The 14,738-nt window shown below is 32.5% G+C and overlaps 1 pseudogene; it reads right to left on the reverse strand.

Moving 5' to 3' along the window:
* Window positions 1-940: 940 nt before the first annotated feature.
* LOC114373010 lies at window positions 941-9,855 on the reverse strand (annotated as a pseudogene).
* Between the last annotated feature and the right edge of the window lie 4,883 nt (window positions 9,856-14,738).

Below are 14,738 nucleotides of genomic sequence, written 5' to 3' on the forward strand. Positions count from 1 at the left end.
GTAAACTTGAAAATATATAAACTCGTAGTCGGATTTGTGCAAGAAGCCAAGAACGAAGGTACAGAGAACGCCACGGTGAAATTACGTGATAGACTTTCTATTGGAGGAGAGAATTACCATTTTACTACATTTAGTCTATATCTTTAGTTCATTTTCATCAATAATACTTTAATAAAAATTCTTATTTTAATTTTTCCTTTAATATCTTATTATCAATTTTATTTATTACATTATTTATACTTTTGTTTCTAAACTTTTAAAATTATTGACTTTCAAACAAAACTATTAAATTTTGTAATAAAAAAATAAGAATTCAAAATTAAATAAAATAATTCTCCTTCCGTGCTCGTCCCATTTTATAAGATATAATTTTAAAATAAAATTATCCATTTTTATCAGGCTTCATTTAAATTACCTTGTGCATTAATTATGTTAGCTAAAAGGCCTTAAATTGTCTCTTTTTCTCTCTTATTAAGATCGGACTCTCTTATTAAGATCGGAAAAGATGAACAGGTTACTAAAAAGTTAAGAATAATTTTTTAAAAATATAATAATTATAGACAAATTTAATGTTAATAATTAAATTAACTAATTATCTTAATAAACATAAATTAGTTAACTGTCTTATAATTAGAAACAAGAAAGGTATTAGATTTTGTAACAAAAAAATAAGAATTCAAAATTAAAATATATAAAAAATTCTAAAAACTTATTTTTGTAAAATAAAACATTATATAAAAATCATAAATATATTTTTTATATTATTTTAAACGTGTAAACCTGTTCTAGAAAGATAATCACCACCTTCGCAGAATCGCAGGTACAAGAGTAACATAAACATGTTTCGGCGCTCAATTTTATCCCCCGATGTTATTGTCATTAATAGTGCAAACATGATATCAAAACTCCTACAGCTGTTGGCTATTCCCTCGAGAGAGAATTTATGTGAATGGGCAAAATGAATCAACAATAAAAGGAGTATGACTAACAAAAATTGGGATCCAGCAGCCGAGTTAAATAGTTTAGAGAAAGAGACGCAACTCGGCAAAATACTATAATCGCCTCCTAAAATGTCCTTATTTCATACATTTTGGGGGTATAAAAATTATGACAAAAATAAAAGATTTAAAAAATAAGTGACGGTACCAATGGCCCAAAATCGTAAAAGGTTCCTCCTCTAATTCCATATGACAGGATAAAATGTTGTACCTCAAGCGTATAAACCAGGCAAAACTGCAAGAGGTTACAATGGTGTATATTGATGTGTTAATAATAATCCCTTTATATCCTGTGGCTGCCCTGAGGGATCTGTAATTCTTCATAATCCCCAGCCCAAACCTGCTTCAACATTTTAAGTAGCCCTTAGATAAACCAGATGCGAGAGGTTTATAACAATTTTGAATCATAATAAGCAACTGGTAATACCTTGTATTGATTGCCAGCATAAACGTACTCTACATACAACTCTTTAGGACTTCCAGGATATGGATCACAGAAACCCATGATGCCTGATTTTTTTACACCTTCATGAAGCTGCATCAACAAATAGGACATTCATCATCAAATAAAATAAATACACCATCCCGACAAGTAAACCATGCATATTTCAAAGGAGAAATGCTAGCAACAAATTCTTTTGAACACTCTTAACAGGTGACTGATTACTGGGAAGCCCAGTTTAGAGAGGTCTGTTTGATAGTTTGGGAGTAAAGAGGAGAGTGAGCTATAAATACCATTGTATATTGAATAATGTTCTTTGGGATTAATAAAATAATAGAATTTTCTCTGATTTTCTTCTCCCTCGTCTCTCTTTCTCTTAATTCTGTGTTCTTCTCTTGAACCTGAGTCTCTTTGATGTAAAACTCAAGGTTCAGAAATTTGGTTCCAATCCCATTAAACAGAAAAATATCGCCCTGTCTTTTAGTTTCTATTACTATCTGACCAAAGAAGCATGCTGCATTTTATCTTTATCCCATAGTTACTGCAATTTTTTATTCATCTGGATAAGTAGGCAGAAAAAAAAATGTTACACTTAGACCGTGTAGCTAACTAGAAAACTTTTGTGAGAGCATGCATAGTAAAAAGAAAGGAGGAGGCATACCTTGAGTTGGCCAGAATCATTAACTAGAAAATTCAAAGGTATTGTAACATCAATGACTTCTGACGTTGATTCAAAACTTGTTTCACTTGATGACTTTAAGTTGTTCACAATTCTCTGATTTCCATAAAGTGCTCTCATAATAACCAGTCCACCTGTTTCTAATTGCTTGTTTCTTTTCCTATTAGCCACAGTTTGTTGTAATTTCTGAGCTTTCTCTGCTGCAGCCCTTGCTTCCTTAACCTGCACAAATATTTTCCCCAGGGGAGGAGAGATTAACCAGGATATTCAAGGGACTTCAAAAGATTAGAAATCTAGATATGTCCTTCCCAAGACAATCTCCTATGAATTGGAACTATATTAAATATGGGCATTCATACCAGAGGAAATGAGGGGGGGATCGTGACATGGAACAAACTGATTCTGTATCTGATATTTGAAAATCACTACTGAGAACTAAAAGGAGGCACTTGGTGAACTAGAATCCTAATTCCCAGGTATTTTGGATTAGTGCAACATATTTGGGAATGAACTATGAAATATATGGAACTCAAGGCCCTAAGTTTATATGACGATTGAAAAATACTAAGGATTTCCAAATCTCAAAAGTGCATAAACTAGTGATCAATAGTAAATATATTTGTTATCCAACTATATACGCCTTATTTGGAGCATACTTGGAAATTTAACACAACCATGATGTTAGATCCCTAGTAATATGGCAGGCAAGGGACAATAGAGAAATGCAGGATTTCAAGGTATTTTAAATGACAATGTCATGCCAAACACTGCCTAAATATTAATAGCTGATGCACTTTTCACAAAGGAGTAACTGGATGATAATTGAAAGTTGCAACCATCTACGAATCCACATAACAATCAAATTTGATAATTCTCAACACATTCAAAATCAATGGTTAAACAAAACAAGCCTTAGACATCACAATGGACAGTTTCAAGTTGAACCATTGGCTGGAACTTGGATATTTGGGAGGGAGTGGGTTGTGGAGCCCTCATACAATCAAACAAAAGTGTGCCACACATTGACAAAAAGCAGATCTTAAATTGTTAAAAGAGCACATATGATGATACCTATCACACAGTGAATAAATTATAAGAAGTTTGACATGAGGAGGCTAATAGTTTGCTAACAAGAAACAACAACAATTTCCAGGAATAATAGAAGTCAATGCCACGGCTTTAAGCACATTAATCAACCATACCTGAGCAGAAGTTTTCTCCTCCTCCTCCAGAGCCTTCTGCTTATTCCTTCTAAGGTAATAAGGTTTAATAAAAAGTTTCTGCAAACAAGCAACACAAATATTTTGAGAAAGGATGAGGAAAATATCGTCAAACTGTTCAATAAACAAAACCACCTCTGTCACATTTAGCTGAAAGATAAATGATTATCTTAATTCAGTCCTATAGTTTTTCTGCATCAGAAATATTTGGTAATAAAAAGTGGTAAGTGGAGATCAAAGTCTTGTAACTAATGCTAAAACTTACATGAGTGAATTCACAAATGAAAAGTTTTAGAAAGTATTTTCTTTATTTTCAATAAATTTTGTCCTGCTTATCCACATGCTCTGCATTGTTGAGCATAAAACAAGGTTCAAATCAGAAGAAAATTATACAGAAAAACATCACCCAAAGAAAACATGGCTTTAAAAACTTTTCTTGCCCAACATTGCAGTTTGGTAATGCAGTAGAAGAAAAAATAGTTGACAACCAAGTGAACTAGAACAGGGGATATTGACACATTATGTTATTCCCGACTAACACCCCTGGCAACCATTGTACTATTATAGTTTTGTTTTCAAAACAAAACTCAATAAATAACCAAACTTTATAACATTAACCACTGCACAATATGTTGAGAAATAACATTTATTCCAAATGTTCATTACAAAACTAAGTAGAATTTGCACTTATAACTCCTACTGTATAATGATAGCTCATTTGAAATCATACTCCCTTCGGCACAAGGGGAGACTAAGGAATCCAAATGAGCTAGCATTATTTAGATTCAGAGGATAACAAATTACCACAACAAAATGCTTTCCTCTTAACTGGCATACTAACAATAAACTAAATGTATATATCTATGGTTATAGGTCTTCAGTCTGCACAAAGATAACTGGCAGAGAGCACTGAGATAAAAAGAAATTGGTTATTGATGTAAATTTTATTTGAATTCACCTTTAGAACAAAGTAAAGAGATGCAGGAACGACAAATGCTCCAGTAGCAAACATGGGGTTCAGATTCCTTGTCAGCAAAATCTGCAAGTAAAAGCTAATTCTGTTACAAAAGAAGTAAAACAAAGCAAGTTAAATTGGAATATTACTTGTTTTTAATAATAGATATAATATCTAAATAGTTGCTCAGCATGCTTTCTCATGTTAATTATGATACCAAATATCACAAAGGCATTTAAAGAACAAAGCCAAGTAATAGAACCAATAACAAAAAAAACATGACTTTTTAACAGAATAAACTTATATAGATGTTAATTAATAAAAGGGGTTGTCTATAGCACCCATAGGCACATAGGGTGAATGTAAGTGCATGTTTGGTTCAGTTCATTTTAGAAAAATAATTGCATATTCTTGTCAGCTTTCTGAGAGAACTTGCGGAGAATGTGATTATTTCTCCAAAACAATCTTATGAAACATGGTGCATGTTTGTCGCTTATCAAGTCTAATAAGGCAAATACGTACTTCTAGCACAGATCTTCCGAGCATCTTCACAACCGAGAACATAAATGAACCATCTTACATAGTATATCTAAATAAAGGTCAAAGCACAAAATTTTATCTAGTATCTATCAGACATGTAAGGAACCAAGAGTGTCCTTACAGGAATAATTAACTTCTGACCCCCACGATAGAGTTCAAATTTCCAGGAAATACCCTGAAAAGTTAAAAAGAATGTCAAACAGCTTATACAACAGATAATGAACAAGCAGGGAAAAAAACGCTTTACTATTTAGAGTTTACTTTATATTTAAAAAGTTTACTTTACTATTTATGGTTTTGCTGAAAACTGCACATCTATTGTGAAGTGGTATATTAAAATGTTTAGGTTCGTGTATAGTACTTATTGTAATGAAATTCCATTTTGCATTTACTCTTGCATGTAAATAATATTGCAATGAATATATATATATATATATATATATATATATATATATATGAAATTTTTGCTAAGTGCTTTTTCGCCTGTTCACTTTCATCACCATCTTATTCTCTTCTTGTACCTGCTTTCCTTTTTCCCTTAGAGGTAGGAGACCTAGAATAGAAGTGGTGGACTGGTGGCTGGTACAGTTGCTCTTGTGTGATATCTAGTGTATGCAATGAAAGTCATGAGGATGAGATAGCTGACTTTGCAGCTGAAGCTGAAGAAATTTGATTTTAATTGAAGAGGAGTGCTAGTAACATACTCTCTAACATGCTCCTCCTAACACACTCTTTTTTATTGGTTAAAATTTAGTAAAAACATGAGAGAGAATCATTAAAATGCATGTGGTACCTACAAAAAAAAATATTTTCAATAAATTTCATCCAATAAGAAAAGGTGTGCTCAAAAGAGTGTATCAGAGAGTGAGTTCCTAGCATTTCTCTCACTTAAATATTTAGTTGCTCTAGCCTCTAAGCCTTGGAGGCTTAAATTTGTTTGATTTGATGCCTTTGTTGTAATTGATAATTTGATGTGTTTGCTGCTTTGGTTATGAAGCTTTAAGTTTTAATCATTGATTATGAATATGTTTTTACATTTAGGTTTTGTTTGTGTACACACACACACACACAAATTGTTGTGTGATATAAATCTACTTAGGATCAAAATAGTTGTCAAATACCAAATTGATTTTATATAGCAGTAGTTAATATACGCTTTCATCCCCTAAAGCCTAAACCACATTATTTGATTTGATCACAGAAAAAAGGGAGAGAAAAAAAGATACAAATGATATAAACATGGAGGCAAATAAGAAATTGTTAACTACATTACCTGAATTCCTATTATATACAACCAGCGTACCGAGCTGAATTTGGATAACTTCCTCCCACCACCAACTTCAACCTCAAGGGAAGAACTACAAGAACAAATGGCTTAATGTCAAAACAGATAGCACACAGACAAATTAAAACATTGACTAGCAATGGGTAGCTAAAATATCTGGCTGATAATTATACTAGTGATCACGCATAATCAACATTAGCAGTCATAAAATATTATAGGATCAGTTAAAATTAGCATTAAAAGAGATTCCACTCACCATTTAATATGCACGAAAAGGTATATTGATTCAATTTTACATGAAATAATTTGGAATCAATAATGAAAATCCATATTAATACTGCCCTTGCTTCAAAACTAACATCCAACTGTAACAGCACTAACTTGGTCCTAATCTTTTCCCCCTTACAATTCAATTCTAATGATGATTTTAAAAATTTCTTCTTTGAGCATACATGTAGGATCCCATTGCCTGACAAGAAAATAGATCCCAAACACAGAAAACAATAAAAGAGATGCTATCACTATAGGGCTGAGCAACTTCATTCATTATCCAGTGCTAAAGGGAGCTGAAACAAGCATCTACTCAGAAATCAGAACTAATCCCCAAGTTTTGAACAAGTAAGAAAGACACAATATAGCATCAATAGAACAACCAAGCCTTTTCCTGCAACGCGGGGTTGGCATGATGGATCAACCAACATCATTGAGGCCTATCATAATCCAAAAATTCAACAGACATATTTAGATTAAGATCTTTTTTTGGTTTCTCCTAAAGTTTTCTTTGGTTTTCCTCTACTCTTCTAGTTTTAATAGCATCAATAAGTTAAATAATCCATCACAACATAATATTACTAAGTTATATAATCCTACAAACAAAACAATCTGTATTAGTTACACACTAAAATAAGAATTTAGAAGAACTTAATTCTCATTTAGCAGAGACACACAGAAATGAGTCCACAACAAAGCTTTACAATTACTAGTCGTGTCTGACATGTAACTACAACTAACACTCTTCCAATCAATAAAATTTATACTCAAGCAAGAAAGGATACAATATAGATTGAATAAGTCTGCAAGAATGCTGTTTTGTTAATTTGATATATAAGCTACAAGCTAAAATAAATTCTCAAATAATTCATTGAAAGCTATGGCAATAATTCATTTTTTTATGAAAAGACATTCCTTAAGACAGTGAAGAAACAAACACGGAAATAATCAACAAAGAGTTGGGTTGAGTCAAGATTTGAACCTACAAAAACCTTTGCCAAGAATATCAGATGACACTGAACATTTGAGCAACCAGAAACTGAAAAATGATGCCCAAACTAAATTTACATCTAATAAGATTTTATATACCTCCCAACTCTTCCCACAATGCAACCAAGAGATTTAGGAGAAAAACGATGAGTATAATGAACTGATGTCTCAAAAGAACCTGTGCCAAACTAAAGGAGTTGAGAAAGAGTTAATTCAGTATTAGTAAAGATGAATCTATATTGTCCTATAAAAATTAGCATTATTTGAAAGGCAGGAATGCAAGATCTATTATATTTTTTCTAATTTTTTGGGCTTAGAAAGATGGATAATACAGGGGAAAACAATATTTTTATTCAGAAAACATAGAAGAACCTTCACTTCTCCAGAGGCCGACCTTCTCCGCTCTTTCTTTTGCCACCCAACAGTTACAGATGAATGTGGTCCCAAAGTAAGCTCTATCTGTAACACAGATGAAAAGCTGTAACATAAATCTGAAAATAACAAAAAGCCCAATTCACCAATTCTGAGCTGTAAAATGGTTCCTGCTTAGATTGCCCATGTGATTTGGTTAATTACGGCTAAATTCTATTTCTAGCACAACACTACATTAGGGATTTGGATGTCTATAAGTACCAAATACACAGCTTGTTGATGAATCTCTACTACAAGTTCAAAATATATGCCATATGTCCCCACCAGTAACAGACAAATCATTCCTCTGTTCCCTTAGGTTTTGCAAAATCAAATGATGATAGATTAGTTGCTTATATGACATAGATCTTGCTTTTCTAAAAGAATGTAAGACACAGTAGCCAACTATTTTGATATCAACAAATCACTCACATAATGAAAAAGCAAGTGATTTCAAAGCTGACATTATGTAAATCTTATTTTAATACTTGACTAGCTGATCCATATATGTACAGCTATTCATCTCAGTTCCCTGTCATACTGTCTACTCCATCCCAAGCTTGCATCCATGTGCACTAGTTATTGTATTATTGAAGAGAAAGAAAAATTTGAGGTAGAGACTACAGAGTGTAGCATACATGTCCACTTGCTGTTTCTGACAGTTGGCGGGTCCATAAATTTGAAAGATTCAATGAACCATCTTTCAGAGACATTGCTATTCCCATTGTTGCAGCTGAGTGTGATGATAGATTGCTGGAATATGAAGCACAAGAAACATTAAAAGGATTGCTAAAACAGGCAAAAGAGTATGTTCAATTTGATTTACAGAATACAAAATTACCCACCGAGTTGTTTGCACCCCGATTAGTGCACGCAGACCAGCCGAGGCCACAACCTCTACTGACGAAACTTCTGAAAGTTGATGCCTAAACACAGCAGTAGCAGCTCCACCACCTTCATCTCCATTCACTGCTAAATTACCTCCAATCGTAACAGCATTGTGCTTTGATAACTGAGACTGGATTTCACTTGTCATAGCCATTCTGATACTCATAAACGTAATAAAATACACAAACAATCAGACAAAAAAACAAAGAGTAGCTAAACACATAAATTGCATCATGCAACTAACATTTCACTGTCAGGACTCAGAAAGTGTTTGTGTAAAAAGTTAAGAAAATAATTCCAGTACATTCCAGTTTCTGTCCACCATTGCTTACATTAACATTGAGCTTCAACATCATTAAAACCATTACTATAACAAGGTATTCTGCTGTAGGCTTTGGCAATATATGATTAAAAAATAAAATAAGCATTTCATTTTCCAAATTGGACTGTTAACTCCAGCGTTGTTCAACAACCACATTCATATTGATATAAATAAGCAAAAAAATATGATGAACGGAGCGATACCCTCTGAGTAGGCCATTTCCATTTAGATAGCGTGGCAAAGACATATTGGCCAGAATTGTACCGGAGGATTGAAAATGCGCCGCCACTTTCTCCCGTTCCTTCATCCTCTTCAATCTCTCGAGCTCTGCCTTGATCTCTTCAGCTCCATTAAGCTTTGGACCAAGTTCCAAACCAGAGGTCAACCTTCCATGCCGTAGATATCATATATTTGCCTTTTGTTTGGATCTGAGAGAATCTCATACGCTTCGCATATTCGCTGAAAGTTCTCCGTAGCAATATCCTTCATCTGGTAATAGAAGAAAACAAAACGAATGAAGAAATTGCAAACGAAAATGAATTACCGAATTAGCACAGAGACAGGGAAAGAAGAATACGTGAGGAGCTTGGTATTTATCGGGATGATAGACTTGCGCCCATTGACGATACGCTCTGCGAATTTCTTCATCGGAAGCTTCTGGAGACAAGTTCAAGAGTGCGTAGAGTTCTCGGTGGTCTTGTGCTTCGTTCGGTTCATCCATTGCGGTGCCTCGTTGTGGAAATTTTGGAACCCGGAGAGGTTAGGGTTTTGCAGAGAAGGAGATTCCAGTGTTTGGAAAGGAAAGGGTTTAACGTTTAAGAGGTTTTTCGCTTACGTCAATGGGTGGTCCAAATCATCAAACATCAATCGCTGACGGTATAAACTAGTCTTTGAAGGTCAACACTTCTGGGTGGGATTCGGGTCGGATTCAGACCAGTTCGATAAGTTAAAATTTAGGTCCAACTCCAACCTTCTTTGTCTTCCGTTTAAGCGGGTTACGGGTGGGCCGGTTGGATCCAGTCGGGTTGAGTCAATATTGGACCAAGACATTTTGGATTTAATTTTTTGGATGATTCTTTTTCATCCAACAAATTTCTTTTACATCCAACCTATTTTAAAAAAAAATCAATTTTATCATTTTTTATTTCTTCTTATTCTTTCCTTCTTTTTCTTTTATTAGTATAGTCTATCCATAAGATCAATCCATATATGATTAACATCATTATATATAACATTAAAATTTTTAATGTATATTTAATACACATATAAGTTTATATAATAAATTTTATGATAATTAATTTTGATTTAATAATATTTTACATATAAGTTTACATAATTATTTTTTTAACATAATTGACTTATTAACTTAATTGGTTAGAGCGTTATGCTAATTTTTTAAAAGTTGTCAGATAAAGTTAAATTTTTTTAAAATATGATGATTGTAGAATAAATTTGTTGGGTATAAGAAAAATAACCCTATTTTTTTTAATTTCCAATTAATTTATTCATTTGGATTAGACTCATATTGTGAAGTCAAATTTTATCATTCAATTTTTTTTTAATGTCCATAAAATTTTGTATTGGTCTCTTTAATTGAAATTAAATGACGTTAAAAAATCAGCTAAAAATAAACCAATACATGACACGATGAGTAAATAATGTTCAGATACAAACTGAATCTCTAAAACTTAGAAAAGTTTTAAAGTACCGAATATTGAGCCTAGCAATGTATTACTCCCATGGGCTATTACATGCATAATAATAATTACATTTTACATTTTAACAATAATGGTCAATTTGCATCTTCACGGCTTCACGCAACATCTAGTTTCAGCTTTCACTTTCATAGTGGAAAGTCTTCCTTCTATAAGACCAAAACCTCAACTTCTTTATTCACTTAACAAATAACAGTGTTGTTGATGCAATAGTCATATTGCACAAGTCATTGGGTTTCTGTTTTTAATTAAATGAAATCTTCTAAGTTTATACATTGTCCTTAAAAAAGCTAAACATCTTCAACTTCATTAACATCTTGGTTTGGGTGATTAAGGATAGCATGTAAAAATTCATAACATAATTTCGAGTGGTTAACTAAATTAGAGATAATATGACAATTAGTACCACATAAATATTTTTTACCACAATAATTACATGCTGCAATTATATTTCTGTCTTCATTTTCAGGAAGTTTTGTGAAGTGATCCCATATATTAGAAATAAACTATTCCATTACAGTTTTAATGAGAGAAAAAAAAGAGATAATTATATACACAAAAATAATACACACCTATTATATTTAACACAATATTTTATTAGCAAATAGTTATTAACTCAGCGAGATTTTCTAGAAACACTTTAATGAAACTAACACACAATATGTTTCCTTCCCACTTGCTACTTTCCTCCTAAAAATAACCAATTTACAATCACAATATGAACTCAACTTTTGGATAATCAAGAAGCACATTCTCTCAAGTTTCTCACTACTTTAGTATCAAACCCAAAAAGTTCATATAAGCGATTATTGAGGAGAACAAAAAGAAGAAAGAGTCTATCACTTCTAATCTTCTATGTATCCAAACAATCTATCACTTATATATTATATTTATATTCTTTCACATACCTTAATTTTAATTACCAGTTATTAAACCTGAAGTTATAATTTAGCTCCAGTAAAATGATTCACCTTCAAAATAACTAGGCCAAAAGAAAATCACTCAACTATTCATAAATTACATCCACCAAAATCTTTAGTTAAAATAAATCCAGACACCTTTTACATGCCACCAATTGTAAAAGCAACTCGAAGTCCATGTGTGGATTCCAAATATGAAACTGCAAGGAAAAAAAAAACAATAACGACATATATCAACAAAGTCATAGTAAAAAGCGTACAACATTTTAAAAAACATAACTTATGAAATTAAAAGGTTACCCAAAAAATCCAAATCTTAAAGTGATCAGATGCACATAGCAAAACAGATTAAAAAGGTTACCCAAATAAATTTTCCAAAGGTGGGATTTTTGAAGGAAAATTATAGTATTTTTTCAGTTTTCCTTCAATACTTTCCATTAAAAATGAATTTTCTAGACAAAAGGATTTTTGAAGAAAAACTTTTTGTTATTTCTAAAAGTGGTTCTTTCCATGACCGCTTGGCACGATGTTATTTGTAAACAAAGCGACAAAGTTTCGTCTTTACACTCGAGGAAAGTTCGAGGAAATTTCTGCAATGGCCCCAGTCGGACAAATTTTCTCCTTCTCTATAGACCAGACACCACATCATTATACACCAACTCTTCTTTTGTGGATAGATTAAATATCCATTTTAAAATTGCAAAATCCGTTAAATTCAGAATTTCTCCTCAAAGTTTTCATTCCATTTTAGCTTTAAAAACTTTTTTTGGTCCCTCGTAGTATAATGCAAAACAGATGATTGGAGTTAATGAAACATAATATCTCATTAAAAAGCATAGATCATTCCACGTGTTCTTTCAACTACGCAAAGCTTCTATTTTTGAATGTGAATTATATGATCAATTTATCGTTAAGCAGAAAGTCATAATAGTTTACAATTCTTAATTTACAAATTATATACGAAGGTGCATTTAAATTCAATTGTCTTTATCAAAATTAAATCAACGTCTATAGAACTCAACAATTTTGATGTAAGATCTATAAACAAAATATATGATAGTATTATTTGACATCACGTGTTTGCTTGTGAATTAAATATTTAAATGTATAAAAAAAATAATACTAAAAGAATCATCAGAATGGATGCTTTCGGATAAATATTTTTTTTTATAATAATGAAGATTTTTTTTGGGTTTTGCATAAGTATCTTTCTTCATAGACAATTTTACAATATAAACAAATTTTATGTTGATATATAAAAATTAATTTAAATATATACTATCAAATATAATTTAATTTTACACTGTTCCTGTAAAAAATAAATTGTCATACACCCAACCTTAGACTTACAGATATACGTACTTTATTTTTTGGTGAACGCATATATATGTACATGTTTGTTTTTTCCACACCCAAATGCAAAGTTGTATATAACAAGTTTTGGACAACAAAAAAATCTCTCTAAGCCAAAACAGAGCAACCAGCCTTCACCCACATCACATGCTAAGCTAAGGTTATGCTCTTTGGAATGAAGCTAGGCCTGAAAAAGATTCTAAAATCAGAAAACATCACCAAAATGGACATGGAATTCTCTTCTTCTACTTAAAATTATATAACTTTTCATTGGTTTGAACTTTGAAGCTGGCGGTGGTAACGGAAAATGGGGTTGCACGTGGTGGCTGTGGCCATGTTCCACTTGCAAGCTACCAGACAGTGTTGGCCCTGTGGTGGCTTGGACCATTTGTCCTATAGCGTTGGAGCTCTTACTTAGTCTGTGGGTGTTCCAAGAAGAAGCCCTTTACTCAGCGAGGTTGTTCTTCTTCCGATTGCGTCAGATTGTGTTCAACAGGAATATTAATGGTACAAGGTTGGAGCGAGCTTTCCGTTTGATGTTGCAAACACTTACTTCCACCACCACTGCTTCAACAACACAGCAAGAAGAACAACTCAACCAGGACACCTTCAATACTCCTTTAACTCTCACACTATAGTCGCTTTCTTATTAATTAGCAGAGGTTGCAGTACTAGCTCATATGTGTTCTATGATGCGGTTCTATATATTAGTAAAACTAATTCATGCATTTTGTTATTTATTCGTTATTCTATAATTTGGGGTCTGGATCTCAACTTGTCACCAGTCAAAGGAAGAAACTGTTTCACACATTCTGTTTTCATGTGATGTAGTTGGTGATATTTGGAAGAAAAAAACAGTGGTATTCTTGGTTAAATGTAAACAGTGTTAATGTTATGCATTTTGATTTATATCCATGTAGCTGGGCATCGATTATCTGGTTCTGGTGTGTGTGGAGGCATAGGAATAGCTGTTTTTGTCGATACAAGAGATTTTATTCACAACTTGTCCAGGTTAAAAAGTAAAACTCAAAGCTTTGATTACTCATTCAGTCATATATGTTTATTTGCACATTAATTTTCTTGGACGATATTCAACGATTTATGCTGAAAGGTTCTCGCTGGTATATGATTCACACGGCCTGATTTTTACAGATACTCAAGCCCAATAATGTAGTATATCAGAACGGTTTGGTCACAGAGGCAGCGGAAATAGGATCAAGCTTATACCTCAAAGATCGGGTTGGCCAATGAATAATTTATAAGTACTTTTATGAGTATTATTTGAATCTTCAAACTTATCTTGACATTGGTAAGCATATCCAACTTATCTAAATTTTATGGAAAGAAAAAATGCCATAAATTTATGCAATTTAACTATTATGCCGTTTATAGTAAATAATAGCAGTCCTGAGACAGAAAAGAAATGGGGCAAAAGAGCATGTGTTCCAGGTATAAATTATTTGTTGCTCGACCTTGTCGTGAATTCAACTCCACAGGGTCCATGGATGCATTCTTTCCAACTCAACAAAAGACACTTTGCATGGTCCAATTTTCCGAGTTCTTCGTCAGTATCATGACTCATGAAGGATATTTTTCTAAAATAATTACGAAGAATGTTAATCAAAATTGCAAGGCAATGACTACAAAATTTATTAAAAGAAAAATTCTAAGCAAGTGTTGTTATGTACTTTTACTGTAACTTTTAATGAATTTTCAATAATTTTCTATCGTTATTTTTAAAACACTCAAT

This window comes from Glycine soja, chromosome 11, assembly GCF_004193775.1.
Source record: "Glycine soja cultivar W05 chromosome 11, ASM419377v2, whole genome shotgun sequence".
Lineage (NCBI taxonomy): Eukaryota > Viridiplantae > Streptophyta > Magnoliopsida > Fabales > Fabaceae > Glycine > Glycine soja.